Source organism: Mastigoproctus giganteus, chromosome 3 (assembly GCF_048544385.1).
Source record: "Mastigoproctus giganteus isolate SK-2022 chromosome 3, ASM4854438v1, whole genome shotgun sequence".
In the NCBI taxonomy this organism is placed as follows: Eukaryota; Metazoa; Arthropoda; class Arachnida; order Uropygi; family Thelyphonidae; genus Mastigoproctus; species Mastigoproctus giganteus.
In genome coordinates, this window is record NC_143577.1 from 236,271,944 (window position 1) to 236,296,971 (window position 25,028).

The following is a 25,028-nucleotide window of genomic DNA, read 5'->3' on the forward strand; positions in this document are numbered from 1 at the left end:
GTTCACAGACTGAAAAGAATATAAAGTGAAGGACTTGAAGAATTTTATTTTTATTTGAAGTAATTGATAATGTTCAGCTCAGCAGTTATATTTTTTTATGTCCTCAACATCCAGAAATTCTGTTCCTTTGGGGTCACTTTTCACCTTAGGAGAGAGAGAAAGCAGTCCATTGGTGCTAGATTGGAAAAGTAGAATGGATGATTGATCTGTACAATGCCACGTTTCATCAGAAATGTCTTTACAACAATACCGAATCGGTAGGAGTACTGTCATGCATCAAGAAACAGCTGCCTTTCTCTCGAAATTGTGGTCTCACCTGGCAAATGAGCTTCAGTAGTGCTGAGTCAGTGCAGCATTTTTGTACAGGTGCTTCAAAGATGCATCTGTACATAAATGCAGCATTGACACTATCCCCTTCAGGTATAAATTCCTTGTGAATCATTCTGTTTGTCGAAAAACATGATTAGCATTGTCTTGACCTTGTACTTCTGTAAATGAAACTTTTTGGGCCTTGGTGGTGGTTTTACATGCTCTGTTGCTTCATCTCTTGGTTGTTCTGAAACACCCACCTCCAGTGACAATACACGAGGAAATTAAGCTGTTTTGACAAGTTTGGATGAAGTCTTCGCATGATGATACCCTTCGTTGCTTTTGCTCATTCATGAGAATGCAATACAAATTGTACACAGGCCCTTCCTTTTCCCTAAATGTTCATGCAGAACTTCACAAATCTTGTTTTTTTTTGGATATTCCATGAGTGGAATGGTGCATAGGTAAATTGTGTTATTTGATGATAATAAAGCACTCGAGCCTACGTTGGTTTAATTATTTTTATTTCTGATTTGGAAATATATTCATAATGGAGCCAAACGTTTTGTGATATTTTATTACTACCACTTCAGTGACTGCACAGAGAGTAACTAAGGGTTATTTTTACATAATTCTTAAAACTCTAGTAGAATCATATTTCTAAAAAAATTTGTAAATCAAACTCGAGTGTAATTGAAGAACTGTGTTTTAAGGTTAATTTTATATAAGTAAATAACAATAATAAGTAAGCATTTACGAGTTTCCTTTGCAAAATCACTGCCAAGGAAGATCACTTAGGTCACAAGAACTTATTGACTTGTTTATGGGTGAAATATATATACGTGGTTTTTGGAATCTTGTTTTCAGGTGGTTTGGTGACGAATCTAAGGGATTATCTTTATAGTCTCGGTACCGGGGTTTGTGCCCTGCAGGTATTGGCTTAATGAATAATAGAGGATTAGTACTCATTTTTGGATATGTTTTGGATATGTGGTATTAAAAAATAATAATAATAAAATAATACACATCTCTAGAAACTGTGGGTATCCACAAACTGATATCATGAACAATAAAACTGTTATAAAGAATTCCAGAACTAGGGTTCATAAATTCAAATTACAGGAGTTGCTGTTTTAGATTAGGTTGTAGGAAGTTTTCTTTTAGTTCCAGCAAGCTGTTAGTTGCTGGAACAAGTTGCCCTTGCAAGTAGTTGAGGCTGACAGTTTAAATAAATTCAAAGGTCAGTTGGATAGTTACCTGTGTGAGGAGGGAAGCATATGATTTGTATTTTCTTATCTACTTGGGTTTTGGGTTTTTTTTTGTCAGTGCAGCAAAAGCCTCTGGCTTCTTGCACTATATAGTGGATACTATTACTATTGCTATCCCCTACGCACCATGTGTCAGCAAAGAAATAGCCCAAATAGTTAAAAATAATAATAAAATTTTTATCAGATATCAAAAAACCACAACAAAAGACATTAAAAAAACCCCCATCTTGACCTCTTCCCTTCTCCAAGATCCTCACCACTAAATCCACATATACTGGCTACAATTTATGCCCGAAAGCTTACATGGGATAAAGAGAGGGAAAACTCATAAAGCAAAAGAATACAAGAAGGACATTGAAAAAGGCAGAGGACCACAAATGGGCATTTCCTGAAACATCAGTATTGGCTACAGATAGATACCATAACCATAGGCTCTTAAAAAAGCTTTTTAATAGATGCCATGGATAACATTCACTGTTACAAAGGAATTCAGATTGGAAACAGTCACACATCTTTAAGAATAGTCAAAACCCAAATAAATAATATTAAAAAAGTTTAAACTTAACCACAACCAACTCTCAAAAAAAAACTGGGTTTTTTTTTTTTTTAGGAGCATTAGCAACTAAGGCCATATTGCTCCGGGAATATGCGGTGGTCATTCCCTGACCTTTCCGCATCCTCTGTATTTGGTGGTGATGGGCTTGAACCCCGGTCTAATCAAGAAGCGTGTGCTACGCACTGCTTCTCCTGCCCACCTAGCTACAGAGGCGCCTCAAAAAAAAAAAAAAAAAAAAAAAAATCCCCACCCCCAACTAAGGAATGCACTGCAACCTAGATCAATCCCTCCCAACCACCCTAGAAACAAGATCTTGACTGGGTAAAGTGTTCTAACAATATATAATTTGTTTATTTAATTTTATCTTTTTGCTTTTTTAATTTATTTTTTTTATTACTGTGTATCCGAAAATGTGAACTAATCCCCTCTATTATCCACTGAACAATACCTGCAATAATTTTGCCCACAGGGCACAAATAAACCATGGTATTGAGATTATAAATATACTCCTTTAGATTCTTATCCACCTAACCACCTGGCAATGAGATTAAGAAAACTACAGTGTGTGTATGTGTGTGTATATATATATATATATATATATATATATTTTTTTTTTTTTTTTTCACCCATAAACAAGTCAATACATCTTTGTGACCGAAGTGATCTTTTGTGATGGTGACATTGCAAAGACAGCTGGTAAATGCTTACTTATTGGTATTTGCTTATAAAATGAACCTTAAAACAAAATTATTCAATTAGATCTGAACTTGTTTTAGAAATTTAATTCTACTAGAATTTTAAGAATGAGATTAATAATAACCCTTAATTACTTTAATTGCAGTCACTGAAAAAGTGGTAAGAAAATACGTAACGTTTGACTCCATTATATACATATTTCCAAATCAGAAATAAACAATTAAACCAACATAGGTTTGGGTGCTTTATAATTTTCAAATTACGTCTTCTTATTCATATTCAACTCGTAAGCCATCATTCTGAGAATCAAACTACAATATCTTGCCATAGTTTTCTGAACTTATGAAATTTTGTCCTCATATCAAGACATCTACTTCTTGGGTCGTTGCTGAAAATCTCACATTCATCTTTGAACCACTTATACCATTCAAATGCTGGTATGACAACATTTCATCACCCTAAACAGTTTTTAACATTTCATGCATTTCTGTTTTAGATTTTCCCAGTTTAGAGCAAAATTTAATCGTTCGTTGCTTTGCAAATTCTTGCTTGCAACCAGTCAGCATACTGGATAATCTCTGTACCACCATCTGTTGGATGAAGTTTGAACTAAAACATAATACCTCTGTTTATTTTCAAACTCATTGAATGTGACCACAATGGCATCAGTCTAAAAACTTTATTTCCACACCTCATATTCACACACACTGATTGATGTGACATGTAAATTGTGTAATAAATTTGTTAATGATGCAATCTGTAATCTGTTAATTGTTGATATTATAATAAATCATGTAGTATTCTAAATAAATAGAATATCGGCTAACTTTTTGTTAGTCTCTGATTTAATTTTCAAATTAAATTATCTAAGCAGGGAGGGCAACTCAGCAGGCATTGAAGGTGGCAACCTGAAATAAATAAAATCATTTCAGCATTGGTAAGCACAAAATGTATAGCACGTAAGTGATGACAAAGTATAGAAAAGTGCCATTCTTTGCAAACTCCAGAATGGTATAAAGGTAAACTGAATTGTAATTGTTTGTTTATCATTGATCTGGGAATGACCAGTGTTACTACTACAGCAACACTGGTCTTCCCCAGATCAGATTCTGAATAGTTATATGCTAATGTTCAGTCACTAAACAGTAACATTTTAAGAGAGTATCAAATCAGAAATTTCACCAGTAATACATATAGTCTCATCAAACATGAAAACAGTTGGTGCTTGCATTTTGGAAGGACAACACTTGCAATATCTATTGTAATCTTATAATTATGTTTATAATAATAGAAATAAAACTGAAAATATACTGGGGGTTGGTACAACTTTTGAATCATCCTCTACAAAAATCTACAGTTTTGGGTAACTCTGTGATTGTGTTGTTTTTTACAAAAAACACAAAAGTCTATAGTTTTGGGCAACTCTTTGTGATTGTGTTGCGTTTATATATATGAGAGCTTGAGTTTTGTGGAAATGTTTTGAGGGAGTGATTAAAAAAAAAAACTAATGGGATAAATGACAAAAATATTAAATGTAAAGATAAATATAATTTTACAATTAAAATGAATAGCATACACAAATTTGTAAAGGGATTAATGACTTGTAAACATCTATTCAGTTTAAAAAACTGACTACAAATTAAAAAAAATATATTAATCAATTTTGAATAAGCATCTAAGTATAGTTCTAATCCAGTGGTTCTCAACCTTTTTTTCCCCATGCACCCTTTTCACCATATGTCAGAATATCATTTCCCCCTTTCCAAGATTGTCTAACTCAAAAGATGCATTCCAAAAAGATAAAAAAAGTGAAATATTTATCTTTAATTTAATATGTGACATCCAATAAAGTGTGATGTCCTGTAGATTATGTACAATCTGTAGAATTGTAGTTTGTAGAAAGATCAATATTCCAACAGTTTATGAATCTATCAATCTGTGATCCCAATTACCCCCCTGAAACCCCCATCCCCCGGTTGAGAACTCCTGTTCTAATCAGTTTAACTGCACAGCTCTGCTGAAATCTTGTACTATGATTAAATCATTACATGTTGTTCGTAATTACAATATGCCATGCTAGTTATTCTGACCTCACAAGTAGAACATAATAATCAGTCTTCTCACTGCATTTTTAATGCAGTGTGAGAATGCAGTACTGAGTTTGAACACAGTCAGTGATGGGAATTTCAGGTTTTTTTTGTTACCATTAGTAAAATCAGTAGACCACCATCTGAGAAAAACCAGCAATCCAGAAGATGGAAACTTGTTTAGATCTTTATGCAATATGGTCAAAAGCCTTTGAAATGTCAAGGGCAACTGCTTGAGTTTCACTGAACTTTTCCATCAGATTTATCCGACAATAGTAACAAAAGCCATTCATAACACCAGTGGATCAATGTTGATGGAATCCATATTGGTGAACATTGATCAGCATGATTTCAAGTTAGTGTAAGAGTTGGCAACTGAATTTTTTGGTTACTTTGGTAAGAATAGAGGTAAGTGCAATGGTATGGCAACTGGAAGGGAGGTAAGATCCATTTATGGGAACTGTCTATATATCAGGATATTTCTATGCAGAAGGAAAATCACCCAATAGGGTAAAGTGAAAAAAAGATACAAGCTCAGGAGCACAGGCTTGGAGAATTGGAAAAATGCCATAGAGAACTGAAGCTTTCTTGGCATCAGAATTCTATTGTTCAGAAGTTTAACGTTCTTTTGTGAGAGGACCACAAGAGGCATTGAGTGGAGTATACTGGATATGGTAAGAAGTCTATGCTCATCAGTACAAGAAAAGTAAAATGTTAAAAAATGAAAAAAGTCAGCTTTGCCCTTAGCTGAGGGAGGATGCAATGGAACCATCAGATTATAACAGGTGGGAATATAAGTAGTGCCCTATAGGTATAGGTTGTTGCTTATTAGCATTAGTAGAGGCATATGATGCAAGAAAGCAAGCTTATGCAGCATCAGTCAAAAAAAAAAAAAAAAAAAACCTGCTCCCATTTCACCCATCCATTTGTTCCAAATACCTGTTCAGCTCACCCTTAAATTTATTTAGGCTATCAACATCCACAACAAAGGATGGAGGTCTGTTCTGCCAACCAACTACCTGCTGGCTAAAGGCAAACTTCCGCACATCTATCCTACATCTGTCTTTCCAAAATTTGAATTTATGCCCTCTCAGGTGATTATTCTGAGCAAGAGGAAGAATCCCATCAGCATTGAGCATGCTCAAACCATTCAAAGCTTTATACACCTCAATCAGATCACCTTGCAGGTGCCTAGTCTCCAGACTCTGTAATTTGCAAAACTTAAGCCTTTCTTCGTAAGAACAACCCTTTGTTCCATTTACTAATCTTGTTGCCCTTCTCTGTACTCGTTCCTCCAGCTCTACATCCTTAAAATGAGGCCTCCAGACCTGTATACAGTACTCAAGGTGTAGCCTGACCATTGCCTTATACAAGGGAATAATCACCTTATCCCTGCTAGAAAAATTCCTGTATATCATTGACAAGACACTGAGCTACTCTAGCAGACCGTCTGCACTGCACAATTACCCCCAGGTCCTTTTTGTTCTCTACCACTGTCAGTGTAGTACCACAGAGTTGATAACTCACTCTCGAGTTACTGCTTCCCATATGTAGTACTTTAAATTTGTCAATGTTAAACTTCATTTGCCACCTCTCAGCCCATCTGCTCAACTTTTCTAGATCCTGTTGCAGCAACGTACTGTCATTAGTGTCCTTAACAACCCTGCCAACCTTTGTATCGTCTGCAAACTTGGACATTAAGCTTGATATACCATCATCAGTATCATTTATAAATATAGAAAAAACAACAATGGACCCAACACTGAACCCTGAGGGACTACACTAATAACATTAGTCCACGATGAGCAGTGTCCATTGATTACCACTGTCTTCTCCCACTCAACCATCCCTTTATCCATAGCAGCAATTTGCCTCCAGTGCCACACTGTTCCAGTTTGTCTTCCATGTGCAACAGTATCAAAAGCCTTTCTGAGATCCAAATATATGATAGCAAAGTTATTCCCTGCATCCAGTTCCTTTGTGACCACACCATAGTATCCAATCAAATTGGTCAGGCAAGACTTCCCTTAACAAAACCATGCTGTGTCCGAGCTGTAACTGAAGTCTTGTCTAGACGATTCTGCAGTGCCTCCATTAATTGTCCTGGAACAGAAGTTAAACTAACAGATCAATAATTACTTGTGTCACCCTTTGATCCTCCTTTGTGAATTGGGGTCACATTTACACATCTCCAGTCCATGGGTACCTCCCCTGAATCCAAAGAAACTCATAATTATGGCTAAGGGTTTGCTTACTTCCTTTGCTGCCTGCTTTAATATAACTGGATAAATACCATCCACCCCAGTTCCTTTTTTATGTTTATCTTCAACAATTTCTCCTCCACTTTCCTCTCAGTTATTACAAAATCATCTAGCTCACTGTAAGAGTTTAACTCACCTCTGGCATTTCCCTTCCTGAATAACTCCTCATGGGTGAATCTAGATGCAAAATACTCATTTACTTTGTTAGCCACCTGAGCAGGATCATCAATATCCAGTAGACCAATCTGATTCATCCCTTTCCTTCTAGAGTTTACATATGTAAAGAATCTTTGTTGTTTTTCTTTGCATCCTTTGCCTGCCTAATCTCCTTTGTGACTTGGTTACAGATCAGCTTATATCTATCATAAGCTTCCATGTCACCCATTAATTCATATGATTCCCATGCATTTTTCTTCTCTGCCATATTGTCTCATTAGTTCATCTGACATCCCTTTAGGCCTAAACCTTGAACAATATTTCTTAGTTGGTATTTAAAGCCAAGTAGCTTCCAAGATTAATTCTTGGAATGCTTCCTATTTTGAATTTGGTGTTGGTAACATCATCAGCTGGTCCCACTGTATAGAATTTAAATACTGTCTCAGACCACCGTAGTCGCCTTTACAAAAGCAAAAACCCTTCCCGTTACCCCTCATGGTAGTTACCTCTTTGAGTAAATCCCACTTCAGCACACTGTGATCACAGCCACCTAGTGGTTCCTTTATCTGCAGATTCTTAATGCATGAGGAATCACTACTGATAATCAGATCAAGAGTATTACTCTAGTTGCCTCCTGAACATGCTGATGTAGAAAAGAATCATCCAATAAATCCACAAAAGCCTTGCTAGTGTGTGTGTGACCAACCCACAAATTCCAGTGAATATCTGGGAAATTAAGATCCCCCATTATAAGACTCTGATTTACTGGCCCACTCTATTTCCCTGTACAGTTTCTTATTATACTCATCAGAGTCATTAGGCCTATAACACACTCCTACTCTCAATTTTGATCTCCCAATGCTTATGTCACACCAAACTGACTCGACACTGCACTGTCCAGCGATGTCGACTGGCTTCACTTCCTTGGATTTTATGTGTTTCTTAACTAATAGCATAACCCCACCTCCCTTCCTGTACACATTGTACTCCCCAAATTCCAGTTCTGCATTCCTTATATCTGTGACATCACATCTCTGATATCCCAACAATATCTGCCTTTGATGTTTTGAGCAATACCTCAAATTCATCAAATTTATTTACTAAACTCCTAACATTGGCGTACATGCAAGTATATATGCACCTGTTCCTATTCTTAGCTACTCTAACACAACCCATGTGTTTACTTGTACCCCAGTGACTTCCAGCAGTCCTGAAATATATACCCTGCATCTTGTTTTCAGGCTGCTGCTCATTCCAATAGAAGCAGTGCAAGAATCACTTTCACCCCTGCCAGTGGCTTCCATTAGTTCTTGTATCCCTCCCAAGCTAGCAGTTTTCTGACCCACCAAACACTGCCTCTATAGCATCAGCAAATATTCTTGCACCCTTTCTATTTAAGTGTATCCCATCCCTGTAGAAGCAGTCTCACCTGTTAACAAGTACAGACCAGGCTGAAAAAAATTCTACCCCTTGAGCCTTGCACAATCTTTCCAGGGCCGAATTGATCAGCAAGACTCTCATCATATACTCCCTCCCATCGTGTCTGGGCAGAATTGCAGACACTTTCAATTTCAACCCTAATTCACGGCTTTTTTTTCAACAGTGACCTGTACTTGTTAAGTAATTCCACCGGTCTCCTACTCTTAATATCATTAGTGCCAACGTGTACAACTATATCACCTTTTATGCCCTTAAAAGATGATATCCGCTCTACAACGTCATTTGCAGAATTGCTGACACTTTCAAATTCAACCCTCATTCATGGCTATCAAACAGCCTTAGTACATTTATTGGGAAAACAAGACAGATAATTGGCATGATTTAAGAGTGAAATGGAATAAAAGATTTCATCCCTACAAGAATATCACTGACAATATCTGACAAATATTGAGATAAAATTTAAACAATCCAACCAAGGAGGCGCCTCCATAACCAGGTGGGAAGGAGCAGCAGTGCATAGCACACTTTTCTTGATTAGACCGGGGTTCGAGCCCGTCACCACCAAATACGGAGGATGCAGAAAGGTCAGGGAATGACCACCGCATATCCTGGAGCAATATGGCCTTAGTTGCTAATGCTCCTGAAAACCAAATAACATAGCCAACCAAGGAAAATAAAAATCAATCATCCCAATTTGCATTCTTGTAATGCCAAACCACATGATGCTGATAATCACCATGGCATAAGAGACCATGATATCATCATATCATTGATGATGCACTTTGAAGGATTGCTAATGATAACATCAAGAGTGTTAGGTGTATGGTTAGGATTGTCTAGTATAGCAGGGAAATGAAAAAGTTGAGTGAGATCATTAGTAATGGGAAAAGCATCAGTGTCACAACTAGTTGTGTCTGTGTAACTATAAAATCGAAGCTTAATGGAATTGTGAACATTAAAATCACTAAGTAAAATTGCCTCACTATTACTTTCCGAGCCATAGTCATGCATGACTCGTTGGTGATTATGAAAAATAAATTGTGGTTCACTAGCACGGAGAATCAGGTGCAAAAATTTGCCACCCACTGTGTTCATCAATGAGAACAGGCACTGAAGTTGGCCGAAATGCCAACTCATGCTAAAGCTGATTGACATCAATAAGAAATATCACTTTCACTAGCATCTTCACTCAAACATCAATCACACCCAATTCGATTATGAACACGAATCTGAATAATTGGTTTTTGAAGTTAAACGGTAGCCAGGGTAGGCTTCGATGGAGAAGGAGCCACTGTAAACTTTGCCAGTCACTGAAAAATCTTTAAATGACACATCTCCTGAAGCAGTTGGGTTTTTTTTTTTTTTTTTTTTGGGTTTCTGTTGCGTTTTTTTTTTTTATGCAAATTTGCTGCTCAGTAAAATCACCTGTTCTAAAATGCCATGAAACAATTCACCTGTTCAATTTTTAATAATTCAGACTGACTGCAGTTAATCGGTCTCGGGCCAGGGTAGCATGGTTTTTCCTTCCAGGAACTCGGATTTTTTATCCAAATGCGTGTTCAGAAAATTGACCACAGAAAACACTCAATATACAGACCTTAGATATGCCGAAATATGATTTAAGTTGCACATACACCTAAAACCTGTACAACAGCAGCATAGGGTTCCGCGGAACTCTATGTAAGTCGGAATTTACCTAAATGCTTATACAACACTTGTAAATTTGATTGAAGCAAAAAAAATATGTTCGACGAACGTTTAAATAGCATTATTTATTCAATTTTTTTTATCTCATGTAGGAAAAATTACAAAAAGAGAGGAGAGGCATAACGCCAGCAAAATTTACATTTCGAGCATAGTTGCCAGAATCAATGTCTCCAGCTGATAAGTACACCAGTGAGGAAGTTGAAGGCTGTGAAGATTTAAAAGGATTTTTTCCAACACGCCACAAAATTTCTCTGCAGCTGCAGAATCGGCACTGTCCACTTCACTACATACTTTAATGTTTTGGAAACCAGCACGATGCTTGAACCTATTAAAACCACCTGTTGCTTGCCACAAACGTGGCTTGGGGTTCGCCGTACTTATCGTTAATATCTTCATAAATACCTGTTGCTTTTGTTTGAATGGCCGTTGGACTCAGAGGCACTCGCTTCTGAATCTGATTTTCCATCCATATTATTAATAGCTTTTCCATCTTCGATATAGCACCTGAACGCTGTTTTGTGATCACTGTTGATCTTAAATGCGTTGATCCTTTAACATGTTCTTTTTTATACGCACTGAACCTTAAAATAGTATTCACTGTTGAAGCAGCTAGACCTAATTCCGTGCAATAGATGCCAAACTGTGTTCTGTTCCTACGTCTTAATTAAGCCCATAACAAAACAATCCGCTCTTCCCTGAATCATGAAAAATTCCCAGTTTTATTTAATTTGATACCACAGTACTACACAATCCAAACTATGATATAGGGTCAACAGGTAATTTCTTACATATACCCATATATGTAAGAAATACTTATATGGGTATATGTATTTCTTACATTGATGTTACCAACAGCAAATTCTAAGTGGGAAGCATTCAAGGAATTAATCGTAAAATCTACTAGGCTTTAGATGCCGATTAAAAAATATTGTACAAGGTTTAGGCCTAAATGGTTGTCAAAAAAACTAATGAGACTCGTGGCAGAGAAGAAAAATGCATGGGATGTATATATACTGTATAAATTATCAGGCAACGCAGAAGCCTATGGCAGATATCTGGTGAGTACGGGCATAGCAAACCCATGATCCTGAGCTGGATATCATCATTAATCTCTTTCTTGGTGATTTCTTTCTACTTTTGACTCTCTCTCTCTCTCTCTCTCTCTCTCTCTCTCTCTCTCTCTCTCTCTCAGGGTAACTCGGGAATTTTTTTTGGCTGGTACAGCATAAGCCTCAGGCTTTCTTGCATCCAGGAAGGGAGAAAGGAGAAAGGCCTTGAATGGGTTGAGCACACTGAATTCTGATGGGATCCTTCCACTTGTTCAGATTAAGAACCTAAGGGGGCATAAATTCAAATTAAGAAAGGACAGATGTAGAATAGATGTGCGGAAGTTTGCCTTTAGCCAGCGGGTAGTTAATTGCTGGAACAAACTTCCATCTGTCGTTGTGGAAGTTGACAGGTTAAATAAATTTAAGGAAGAACTAGACAGACATTTGGAGGGAATAATGTGTTTTTTTTTTTTTTTTTTTTGGCTGATGCTGCATAAGCTCATACACTTGTTTTCTTGCATCACATGCCACTACTACTACTACTATTACATAATAATAATAATAATAATAATAATAATAATGGGCGCAATGGCCCATTGGTTACGACACTGGATTACTAGCCTGATGGACCCGGGTCCGAGTACCACCTTAGCGAACGCGGCTCCATCACGCTGGGAGACAGGTATAATAATAGTAATAAATTAGAGTAATAATAAATAAAAAAACATCGTTGCTCCAAGGGACCTACCCCAAGGTCGGAGTGGCGGCTAACGCAGATTGTGGCCCCATCCCCGGGAACTACCACTGGACATAAGTGGAAGCTAAACAAGCCCACCTCCACAGATGGATGATGCCGCAGAGAAATTTAATCATACTGCATCGAGTGTGTCGCACAATAAAGTAACTCCGGTTCGGGCAGAGGAGTCGGTTCGAAAAATCTCCCGAAGAAGACAGTGGAGCAAATGCACTGTCTCCCATATGGCTACCGCAAGAGAAGGGAAAGACCATCCAGCCCCACCAACTAGAAGTGCTTCCTGCGCAACTGCGCTGGTGACCACCAAGGAAGGGAGAAAACGCCAACTCATGAAATGGAGCATCGAAATGAGTACCTACATCATGCATACAACGAAATAACGAAGCTGGAGACCGATATGACAACTTACAGGGCGCGACTACATACCAAGTGACTGGAACGATTCCCGGATATTAAGGTCAGCGAATAGCGGACCAGAGAAGGACCATCGTCACGAAGAACCTGAAAGCTCCTGCAATCTTGGAAAAAATAAAGCAGGATGTGAATGATCAACTACAAAGGATAAAGAATACAGAACCAAAGGAGGAAGAACATACCAAGAGGAGGAAGAGCAAGAAGAAAGACAACCCACAGCAGCTGAAGTTGAAAGAGACGTCATTATATCCAGAATAGAGGACGAGTGGAAGAAGGCCCTAACAGAATTCGAAGGAGTGAACCCCCATAAAGACTTACGTGATACAGAAACAGAGACCGAATAGAACCTTGTGGAGAGTCACAGACCACTTCAATTGGCACATAATACCGCATTACCTCGACAGCAATGGTGCAACACATGAGGCCATCAACACAGCCATGAATTGTGCTGCGGTGCGGTGCCACGAGGATTAATGGAAGAAAAACTAGAGGCCAGCAGCAGAAGAAACCGCCAGCTTAGGAAAGAAGACTTCAGCAGAAGATAGAAGAATTAAGTGTCAAGATAGGCCAATTTACCCAGTATCAAGGAGGCAATATGAATAAGAAATTAATTGGAAAAGTGAACAGCATCCTCAAGAGAGACAGCGTCCACTGCAAACATTAGAGAAAAAATCAGAGAATAGGAGAGTACTTGGACACTTTGAAGTAGAACCTCCAGTCTAAGCAAAAGACTACGCCGATACAAAGAGAGATCTCAGAGGAAAATAAACAACCGAATCTTCGATGAGGACCAAAGAGGCTTCTACAGGAGTCTCGGAGAAGATGGGAAAAAAGGGAGCAGAGAGCACTTAAATAAGACGTAACAGCCGAGCCCCCTGGATAGAACTAGAACGCAAGAAAACCAAGGACAAGAAATGAGAGAATGGGAGATTCGCGAAGAAGAAGTAAAACAGACGATCAAGAACTCTCACAACTGGCGAACTCCAGGAATAGATAACGTCCACAACTACTGGTACTAGAAGCTCAGTTGCACACACACACAAGCACCTGGTAGAGCAGTTCACCAGAATGATAAGGCACCCAGAAACAATCCCGAAGTTTCTCACTCAAGGAATCACATATCTGAAGCCTAAAGATGAAGATACAAGAAACCCAGCGAAATATAGGCGAATCACCTGCCTCCCAACAATGTACAAGATTCTGACCAGCTGCATAACCAGAAATATATCAGACCACTTGGAGAGCCGGAACATAATGGCCGAACAGCAGAAAGGATGCAAGCGGTTGAGCAAAGGATGCGAGGAGCAATTAACCATAAATGGTGCGATTTTGGAGCAAGCGTACAAGAAGCGCCGCAACATGTACACAGCCTACATCGATTACCGAAAGGCCTTCGACTCCTTACCTAATAGCTGGCTAATAGAGGCGCTGAACATCTACAAAGTCAATCCGATAATGACAAATTCCTAGGAGAAACCATGGCGAAATGGAGTACCACCCTTAAGGTCGAAATATCACAACCAGGCCAATCTCGATCAGGAGAAATATCTTTCAGGGAAATGCCCTGAGCCCATTGTGGTTCTGTTTGGCACTTAACCCGCTATCCACCATGCTTAACAGTAGCAAGTACGGATATAACCTCAAAGAAGGAAGGAAGAACCTGTAATTATAAGAGCATCATTGGACTCAGGGGTTCTCCCCACGTACTGGAGATGTACAAATGTATCCCCAATTCACAAAGAGGGATCGAAGAGTGACATGAGTAATTACAGACCAGTTAATTTAATTTTTGTTCCGGGTAAAATAATGGAATCACTGATTAAAGATGGATTGCAGGATCATCTAGACAAGACCGTAGCAATAATTCAGACACAGCATGGGTTTATTAAGAGAAAGCCTTGTCTAACAATTTTGATTGGATACTATGATGTGGATACAAAGGAATTGGATGCAAAAAAGTAATTTTGATATCATATACTTTGATTTCAGGAAAGGTTTTGATACTGTTGCACATGGAAGACTGCTCTACAGATTGGAGCATATGGCGTTAAGGGCAAGTTGCTGCAATGGATAAAGGGATGGTTGAGAGTTGTAATAAATGGACACTGCTCTACGTGGACTAATGTTCTTAGTGGAGTCCGCCAGGGTTCGATGCTGGGCCCATTGTTGTTTTGTGTATTTATCAATGATATTGATGAATGTATATGAGGCTTAATGTCCAAGTGTGCAGACGATACAAAGGTTGGCACGTTTGTTAATGACAGGAATGGCAGTGTGCTACTGCAACAGGATCTAGAAAATATGAAAAATATTTTCATTTCTATCCCTTTCGCTTGCTTTCAAGAAGCATGTATGCTTCTAGGTGCCCTATGCTTTTTCCACGGCCTGTACAACTAAAGAAATAGCGTCACTTCTTCGGAGCTTGTGACGTTTTACTTTCGCTTTCGAACGCCTCAGGGGATGCGGTCGTGACATCAGGTCGTTCTCCCGGTTGTTACGGGCAAGCGTCGAACACGTATCCCTAGGAACGGTGAGGGCAGAAGGTGACTATTGTCATAAGTAGAAGAATTAGCAGAACAAGACACATCACGTTTTGAGTAATCAGAACTCTATAAACACATTAAGATAACATATCATTTTCTTGTAGTGTCTAGTTGCAATAGGCGACAGGCCCCGGTGTAATTCCTTGCCACACATTATTGACCCGTAAGATTTGAACAGGTCATGGGAAATTCAGGGAGTGGACGCGGAGATATATGTTTAAGAAAGGGATATTGAAGAGAGAGTTAACTTTGGGTGAGTCTTGACAGAAAGGAGTGAGCAGTGAGAGTTTTTGGCCTAGTTTTCCTTCTTCTTCGCTCACAGAGTGTATGAGCGAAGAAGAAGGAAAACAAATCACTAGTAAAAGATGAGCAAAGAGCCATAATGAACGTTTGGTCATGAGCACTGAGCATGCTCAATGCTGATGGGATTCTTCCTCTAGCTCAGAAAAATCACCTGAGAGGGCATAAATTCAAATTGAGGAAAGACAGATGTAGGATAGATGTGCGGAAATTTGCCTTTAGCCAGCGGGTGGTTGGTGGGTGGAACAGACTTCCATCCCTTGTCGTGGAAGTTGATAGCCTAAATACGTTTAAGGCTCAGCTGGACAGGTATTTCGAACGAACAGAGGGGTGAAGTGGAAGTGGTTATTTTTATTTATTTATGTTACTTTTTTTTTTTTTTTTTTTGGCTGATGCTGCATAAGCTTGCTTTCTTGCATCAAATGCCTCTACTAATGCTAATGGTCCAGAACTCCCCCCCCCCCGGTGCAGAGTTATTCGGGTAAGTAACCTTTGTTGCTTAATTACAAACTGTTCTAAATTGCCCCAAAGTCGTACCTCCCCTTTACACTCGTTTTAATGCATTTACAAGACATTTTTCCTCATAGACTATCAGACAATTGTAACATTTTCTTAGTACTCGGTTTTAACAGATAATGTGACTTATCAACTTAGTTGTCAAAATACTAATTATACTATTAAGTTAATATATTTTCCTCTTCCAGCATTAGAACAGTTGTATGTTATGACAAAGAACAATCATTTTCATACCTGTAAGATTTACAAGCAAAAAACCGACATGAAGAACGCTATTTTCCAGTTATACCAACAGCAGTAATGTTTTAACCTGCTATTAGTTGTATCTAATCTGTTTCATACAAGTGTCACACAAAGCATGTTATATTTTGTCTAATAATCTACTGTATAATTTAGTATTTTAATAAACCTTGTTTTGTTTGTTTACCCTCTTGCGTCCTGACTATTCTCTCTAGTCACACACAGTTCACTTAATAAGTTTTGTAAAAGAACCATAGTTAATGCGGTGTTTTGGAGCCCAATCACATAGAAGGGAGCCCAAAGTATAATCACAGCGCAGTCTTCGATGTTGCAGGCTTACTCAACGTACATCTGGGTAAGTTTTCACAACACAAGATCTTTGTCCTATATTAACTGCTAGATTTTCATGTGAAACCCAGGTTTTCTGGACACACAGTAGCGTGTGGTCTTGCTGGTAGCCGAGTGATTCAAGAGTACGTTGATCGGCAAGCACATTACAACAGAAAAAAACCCTGTGGAACAAAAATTTGTGCAGATGGGCTGAGAAGTGGCAACTCATTATGTATGTACTTGTGTAAGGTGGCGCCCAGACTGACGTCCATGTCTACCTGTATATTCTCTATTCAACTAAAACCTCTACAAATGAGCCTACAGTGTAAAGTGTGTGTGTGTAATATGTTATATATATAAAAAGGCCTCTCTGCCACCAGGGAGCAGGCACCACCTGAGTATCTGCTAGCTCGTGCCTATGCCTATGCAAGTGAAGCCCGGCCAGGGTCTACTTTACTGTCTGCGCTGTTTGCACTAACACCCCGCACCCACCAGAGGTGGTGTAATACCAGTGAGTACCAACAACCCCGCTCAATGGCTGCCCATACCAGGCAACCCACAACACAATACTACACAATAAGCTCTTCATAATATTCATTTGGTCACATTTGAAAGGTGGCGACTGGATGAGGTCTCTTCCAGATTTTTATCTTAGCATGGAGCCATTTAGTTTACTAACCGTTGATCTAAAATGGCTGAATCTAAATCTATAAATGGCTGTCACGAACCTCGGCCACGACTATAAGAAACGCAGGCTGAACCATTCATCTATAGTTCACTTTTATTTCTTTTTTTTTTTTTTACTTCTGCAGAGACACAGACTGCAGAAGTAAAAAAGTACTTCAGTGACTTCTCACTGAAGTACTAGTCCTTGCTAAAACGGCCATCTGACAAGTATGCATAGTTTGGTTATTAGTCATTATTCTATAGCCTGGACAATTATCTGGTGTTCCTCTTGGGAGGTTGGGAGGAGTCTCGGATATTGAGGCTTTGTCAGTATGCGCAGCGTTATGGACGAAGAATAGTTGATTGCATGACACTTTGCCGAGTAACATTGACTATTCCTGAAATAACCCCAGGGGCTCACATCTAGCGAGTATGGGCTTGACACACCCTGGGTCCTGAGCTGGATATCATCTTCTTCTCTTTCTTGGTGATTCCTTTTTCTACTTCTCTCTCTCTCTCTCTCTCTCTCTCTCTCTCTCTCTCTCAGGGTAACTCAGAAATTTTTTTTGGCCGGTGCAGCATAAGACTCAGGTTTCCTTGCACCATATGGCTAATAATAATAATAATAATAATAACAACAACAAGTGTTGGCTACTAGCTGTTTTATTTATTCATAAGATGCAAATAATCAGGGAAAATTATCAAGAAAAATTTTGTGATTCTGACCAAGGCGTGATGATGATGCTACTAATATCACTCAACTGGCAAAAAGAAATTACCATTCTCTACTTTTTTGATGGCGGACACAAAAAAAAAAAAAAAAAAAAAAAAAATACGTACCACGATTCATCAGGAGGGTGCCTACGAATTGCACAGAAGTAAATAGGTCTAGTTAAGTGTGTGAACTACATGTACTGTGAAAAAAAAAATCACAATTTTATGATCTAAATTGAACAACGCATGAAAATGGCATTGCCTTTTTCATTTAGTTTGGTCTTATGTATAGCATCAAAGGTAACAGAAGAATAATTGGGAGCGCTATTAGTAATATGAAAATGGTAATCGCAGAAACTTTCGAATTATCATTATGTTTGGGAATTGAAACAAAATTCAGAAAATATTGGGAATTTTGAGCAATAAGATCATAACACAAATGCTAAAAATTTATTTATAATTTTATTATTTCACTGAACAGCATCGCAGATTCTATTGACGCACTAATATTAGAATTTAGTTTTTCATACAAATTTGTATAATGATAAGAAGCAGATTTAATAAACTGAAATCGAGAAATTTTCCTTCGTTAAAATCTTTTTTTCTTATATTTGAAATTAATATTTTTTCTTTGAGTATTCAAACCATTTAATGTCCAATATATGTCCAGTTGAATAAGTATTAACGTATCTATAAATACAAAACTATTAGATTGAGGTCTGAACTCGTACTGAATTTTGCATGAAACGCTCTGTGGTGTTTCTATGAGATCTACAAGTGACAGACAAAACCTTCACATCAAGCAGGCTACAATTTCAGAAGAATCGTTTTTATACTCAAAAATTTCCCTTTGTTGATTGTACCTGTGTTATGATTAACTCAGGTGAAAACGGCAGCCTGTAATTTTGATTGGGGGGGGGACATTATTAGTGGATGTAGGAACTTCTTGTTCAAAAGTTTTCTACGAAGTCAATAGTAAACATCCGATAAAAATATTATGTACAGTGTAACCTCGGCGCTGGTAACTCATTGGGTATAATCACCGTTCTCCTCACACCGGCTTGAAAAGCCCGAGGATATAATCTCATCAATGAGGAGAAGAACTTTTATGGGTTTTTATTTTACCATTTACCAGAGAACACAATTAATTTACAGACTCATTACACAAGTGCAGATGAGTTAGTTCTCTGGCTGGCCTAATACGACAGTTCTTTTTGGTACAATATGTGAGAGTACCAGCAACAGAAAATTTTTTTCTTGGTATTTTCCACAGGAAATATAGAGGTTTATTCCTCTCTAAAAAGGGCAATTCATAATTTTGATAAAAGCACTTTCAGCGAAGTATCATTATTGGTATTGGCAAATTGATGCAAGGAAGGAAGTTTATACAGCAACAACCAAGAACAAAAACCTTTTCACCCACTAATCGCAGGTAATTTTTTCAAACTTCCTGTTATCTTCACAAAACAAGTTTGAAGTTTATCCCGACGATTAATAACTCTCTGATTGAGGGAAATTTCTGCACATCTGTTTTGCAGCCATCCTTTTACAATTTAATTTAAATCTTCCCGGGTATGTTATATGACGCAGACATTAACATTAATAATTAGTACATGAAATACATTGAAATCCTAAAACACCCGAGTGAGGAGCTGAAGACTTTAAAAATATGGTGACAAAGACGATAAGAATGGGCGCTGCGCTAAATGTCATGTCTTATGTGAAGTAAGGAAATGATATTAGCGCAAAACGTCCATTACATAATGTATCATTTGCAGTATGAATCATAAAAATTGGTGCAGAAATCAAAATAAATTATGAGCATTGCAAAATATGGAGAGATAATCATACACCCTGTACAATTTATAGTTTATAATTTTTAGTTTAACTGCATAGTTATATTACTAAAATGGCCATGCGGGAAGTACGCATAGCTTGATCATTAGTCATCAATCAATAATTTCTATATGAGTGATGCTTTAAGTTTTCTTCATTTTTCAAGTGTACACACCTTTTTTATATCCTATCATGAAAAATCAATATTGTAACTCTAAGTCGATTTTTCTTAACAGGATGCGGTAACACTGAATTGTGTTAGATAGCTTTATTTAGACAATGTGTATCACTCTCTCTTAACTGTATTCGAACCCAGGAGTAACTAATTTTGAATAATAATTTAAACACTCATTACAACACAAACTTAGTAGTACAGAGAGAGAGAGAGAGAGTAGTCAATTTCATTATTGCGACCTGGTGTAGAGAGACCACTAATTAATGGCTCTTTGTCAATTTTTATAACTATTGTTATGCAAAACGTGCTTCGACAACGTCTGTGGCTCGATGCAGTAGCTACAGTACTAAGCTGAAATATATCGCCTATTTACTTAGATAATTGGTGGCTGTGCTAAGATCGTTTTTGTACTATCATGGTCATCTGTGGGAATTGACTATCTATATTAATCTGTGGCTTTAGCTAACCTTAACTTTTTGTATATAATGTTAACATAATCTTTAATTGTTTTTATTTCCAAATATTAAATCAGCTACTGGGCTACCTATTGTTGGTGGACTTGGTGGTATGGTAGATTCTCCACTGCATTTATTACATTCTGAAGAGTAACATTTACATCATGAAATAATTTTTTGAAATGAATGGTCACACAAACTACTCGTTCACTTTCGCCATTTTTAAAGGCCATATGGAGGATTCCCTGTGTGTGTTTTTTAAATTCCTGTCACTGTTGTTATTTTTTTAAAATTGTGTAGTAAGCTTACCTCATTTATTTATCATTTGTTAATCTGTGCCATACAAAGTACAGTATTGTCTGATTTGTATTTACTTTTTTGAAAAGAATTTTTCTTATACAGTATATGTAGTATATCACAAGAAAACATTTTCCCGTGCAATAACAGATAACAGGTGCCGTAACGAGTTTTCGAACAGTCGTCATTCATCCAACTCTTCATGCAATATGAGAGTAATTCGACGCCATTTTGTCATAAGTAAGAGTGGTGCGATGCTAGCCATATTTTTTATGAACCAAGTAATAATACGTTCAGCAAGTATTATTTTCTGTGTTTTGTGATAGTTGGGATGCGGAGATGGCGTATTATTTTAGGTGTAGATACTTAGAATGTGGTTTACTTTCATTTATATAATGTTGACCGTTAACTTTGCAACTGGTGCACTTATCTATCGTTGGTAACTTGATGTGATGCTATCTTAATTCGAATAATCAAAACTTATCATTGAATCATAGCTGCTTGAATTTGATTTCTTCATTGTCCAGCATTACCCCAAACTTCCTAAATAATAATTGTTGTTGCAATTCTCTAAGTGAGTGATAGTGATATAAAACCCTGTGATTTGAATGAACGAATGAATGAAACGACATATCCATAATTATGATTTTGTGACGGGAAAAGACAGAAAAGTTTCCGAGAAAACATTTTATTTGTAAAGCGTCATGTTCATCTTTTAAACAGGCATAAATGCACCACTTTGTGACGTCTGTTGAAATGACTCGTTGCTAAAGTTATAACTTTTACGTTCGTTAACATATTACCAGCGTACAGTTGATTAGGATCAACTAGCCCTCTGCAGTGTAGAGAAAAATAATATTCAATAAAGCAGACATGAACATGATTTGTAACCATGTAGGTATTTAAATGAATGAGAAAAGAGATTGTCACACATGCTATTGGATAAAGAGCTAAGAAAGAAAGGAGGCTGAGTGTTATGACTAACTTTTCATCATTATCAGGTTGGTAATGTTTGTATTAACACATACCATTGAAATAGTTTACACAAACTACTTTTTTAAATATCCCATTAAGCTGATTTTTACTCGAGACTGATTTATCTGGAATGTTTTGATTTATATAACATTTTTTCAAAAATTGTTTGAAAAGTGAATTGCTTAACCTGTTAAAAAGAGATATTTATGGTTACCAAAGGAAAACACAGATTCCTTGAAAAGTTACATTTCTTTTCTCTTGAGGTACATGGCTTGGTGAAAAGTGACATATCTGGCAGGTTTTCTTTGCTTTTTTGTTTTGCCACAATATGTGATGTTTTTTCCCTGTGTTGGTCAATCTGGAATTTTTTTCTACAAGGGACATTCTTTTCACAAATAATACAAAAAACAGCACTGCCATCCATGGTAAAATCTTTTTCTATAGTACTTAGGGCAGAAATCTATTATTTGGGTACCCCTTGTCACCGTGCAGTGGGTATGATCATAGAACGGAGTGATTGTACTGTCAAGTTCTGTGATTGGGTGATTATTGTGAATGCGTAATTTTTGTTTCTGATTGTTTGATTGGATGTGAATTCAGTTTGGTTTGGAGGGGAAGTGTGGAGTTATCATTTGCACACGTGTCGTGGTTTGTTTGTCGCCATTGTCCTGTTGCTGTTAGTATTTTTTGTTCTGCCTTTTGCTTGTGGTATTGTTTTGTGATGTGGGTGTGTTGTTTTTTGCTTTTGCTATCGTGTCCCTTTCGGATATTGTTTTTCTGCTGCCATTATATACTATGATACTTAGGGCTGAAATCTGTTATTTTGGTACCCCCTTGTCACTGTGCAGTGGGGATGGTTGTAGAACGGAGTGATTGTACAATCAAGTTTTGTGATTGGGTGATTATTGTGAATGTGTAATGTTGTTGTTCCTTGTTTAGTCTCACTGGAGCAAGTGACTGCAAAATTGTTGTATGGTTTGGAAAAGGATGGTTATAGGGCTGTGATTGACAATAAAAGGATGCCGGCTGGTTGCGGCATGTGTTCAGACTGTTTTAGAAGAGAGAGCTGGAATTATAGAATCTAATTCAGAAGAACAGTGCTCTTGGAAGTATCCATAGAAAAGGCATGCAGCAGAAACAGAATGTCCAAGAGACAGAGTGGAGAGACTTTGTTAAAGATGAAGCATTAATTAACCTACCTCCCCTCTTTTGAATGAAATCGAGAAGTCTGAGAGAGGTTTTCGGGACATTGCCCCAGATGTGGGAATAATAATAATCCATGGTAGGGCAGATTTTTGATTTGTACAGAGTGAACAGCTGTTTGGAAGAAAAGTAACAACAAGAGCAAAAAAAAAGAAAGCCCAGTTTTTTAGATGCAGAGGAACCAATATTTGTGATGTGCTTATGCCAAGAGAGATCAGAAATCAGGGTAATCCCCAATAGGGATATGTGATCTTGTCTATAAATCAGAGTGCCATCAAAGATAGACATAGACGGCAGAAGAATCCTTTTTGCAAGATATAATACAGGACTGAGTTTTAAAAGGATTGAAATCAACTAAGTTATCTTTGCTATAATAAATAACTTTGCTAAGTTATCTTTGTGGATATTTGAGAAGTTGAAGCTGTTTGTGTTGTGCAAGGTTTCTCAAACTCGAAGGTCTAATGCAATGTGCTATTATAAGCAAAACAACAGATAATATTTCCTTTCAATTAAAGAAAGTAATTAATATACAAGAGGAAAAGAGCGGGAGAAAGAACTGAATCTTGGGGAACACTAGCATTAGTGGAGAGGTTAGAAGAAAGAGCCATGTAGAATCACCTGCAGTGAGCAGTCAGAGAGAAAACTGGATACTCAGTTACAAAAAAAAAAACAGTTGGCAAACCATAAGATGAAAGGTTATTTAGAAGACCTTTATGCCAAACACAATCAGAAACCTTTGAAATGTCAAGTGCTACTGCTTGAGTTTCACCAAACTTTTCCATTGAATTTGTCCGTAGATGAGTAATGTAAATCAGCATATCACGAGTGGATCGGCACTGATGGAATCTATACTGGCAATCATGGAGAGTTTCTAGATAGTTTAAGAGTTGGCACTTATAGATTTCTCCATTACTTTAGAAAGAGTAGAAGTGGAATGGGATGATAATTGGACAGGAGGGATTTGTCACCCTTGTTATGAACTGGCTGGATGTGAGCAAATTTCCAAAGAGAAATTTGCTCAGATGACTGTTGAAAAAGAAAATGAAAAAAAGGTGGCACAGAAAAGGAGTAAACTCAGGAGCACAGGTTTTGAGAACAAGTGGAGAAATACCATTGGGACCTGGTGTTTTCTTGGCATCAAGACTGTTCAAAATTATTCTGACATCCTTTTGATGGAAGACCAAAGGAGGCATTGAATGTAATGTACTCAGAATGGTAGGGGATGGTTTACCAAAATTATCCATACATGAGTTGGAAGAAAAGTAGAATGCTAGCAGGTCAGATGTATCTATGGCTGAAGTGGCAATAGCACCACCTGGTTTAATGAAATGCATATAAATCAGATGTTGAATTATACTAAAGTAGTGAAAATAGTGCTTCCTCCATGGCATGTAACTGTGGTATCAACTAGCCATTTAATCAAGAGTAATAAAATTTGGAATTTCAATTGTTTCATCAGTGCCAGTTTTGCTACAGTATATAGCATACGTTTTGTGTGATTGCAGGCACAATTCTCTATTAGTAGATATTGAGTATGGTATTTTCTGGACTATAAGATGTACTTTTTCTCCTGGAAAATGTTGCTGAAAGTATGTTATGTGCATATTGTAGCTGTAAAGTTACTGCTATGGATAAAAGGATGGTTGAATGGCAGAAGACAGAGTGGTTACAAATGGACGATGCTGTTCTTGAACCTGTATTATTTTGAAGTTCCTCAGGGTTTGTTTCTGGGTACTTTAATGTTTGTACAGTGTTGATTAGCAATCAATATTGATGAAGACATCAAGTTAATGACTAAGTTTGCACATGTTACAAAAGTTGACATAGTGGTGAATGATAGAAATAATGTCATACCACTACAAAGTCTAGAAAAATTAGGATGATTGGCTGAGAAGTGGCAGTTGAAGTTTAACGTTGATAAATTGCATGGTATTATGTATCTATAGCAGTAATCTACAGTAACCTAATTGGATTGTACCACACTCAAGGTGATGGAGAATAAGAGACCAGGGTAGTTGTACAGCCCAACGTTGTTCTCTTATAGTACAGACAGGCTGCTGAATCAGCTAATGGAATTTTTT

At 37.5% G+C, this 25,028-nt stretch overlaps 1 protein-coding gene across 3 annotated transcripts in view; it reads left to right on the forward strand.

Annotated features, from left to right (window-relative positions):
• Positions 1 to 20,999: 20,999 nt before the first annotated feature.
• LOC150088904 (HMG box-containing protein 1-like) overlaps positions 21,000 to 25,028 on the forward strand; it is a 118,733-nt gene continuing 114,704 nt past the window's right edge. For all 3 annotated transcript variants that reach the window (XM_090370949.1, XM_090370950.1, XM_090370951.1), the window contains exon 1: positions 21,000 to 21,770. The gene's annotated coding sequence lies outside the window, so the exon portion shown is untranslated. The remainder of the gene's footprint in view (positions 21,771 to 25,028) is intronic.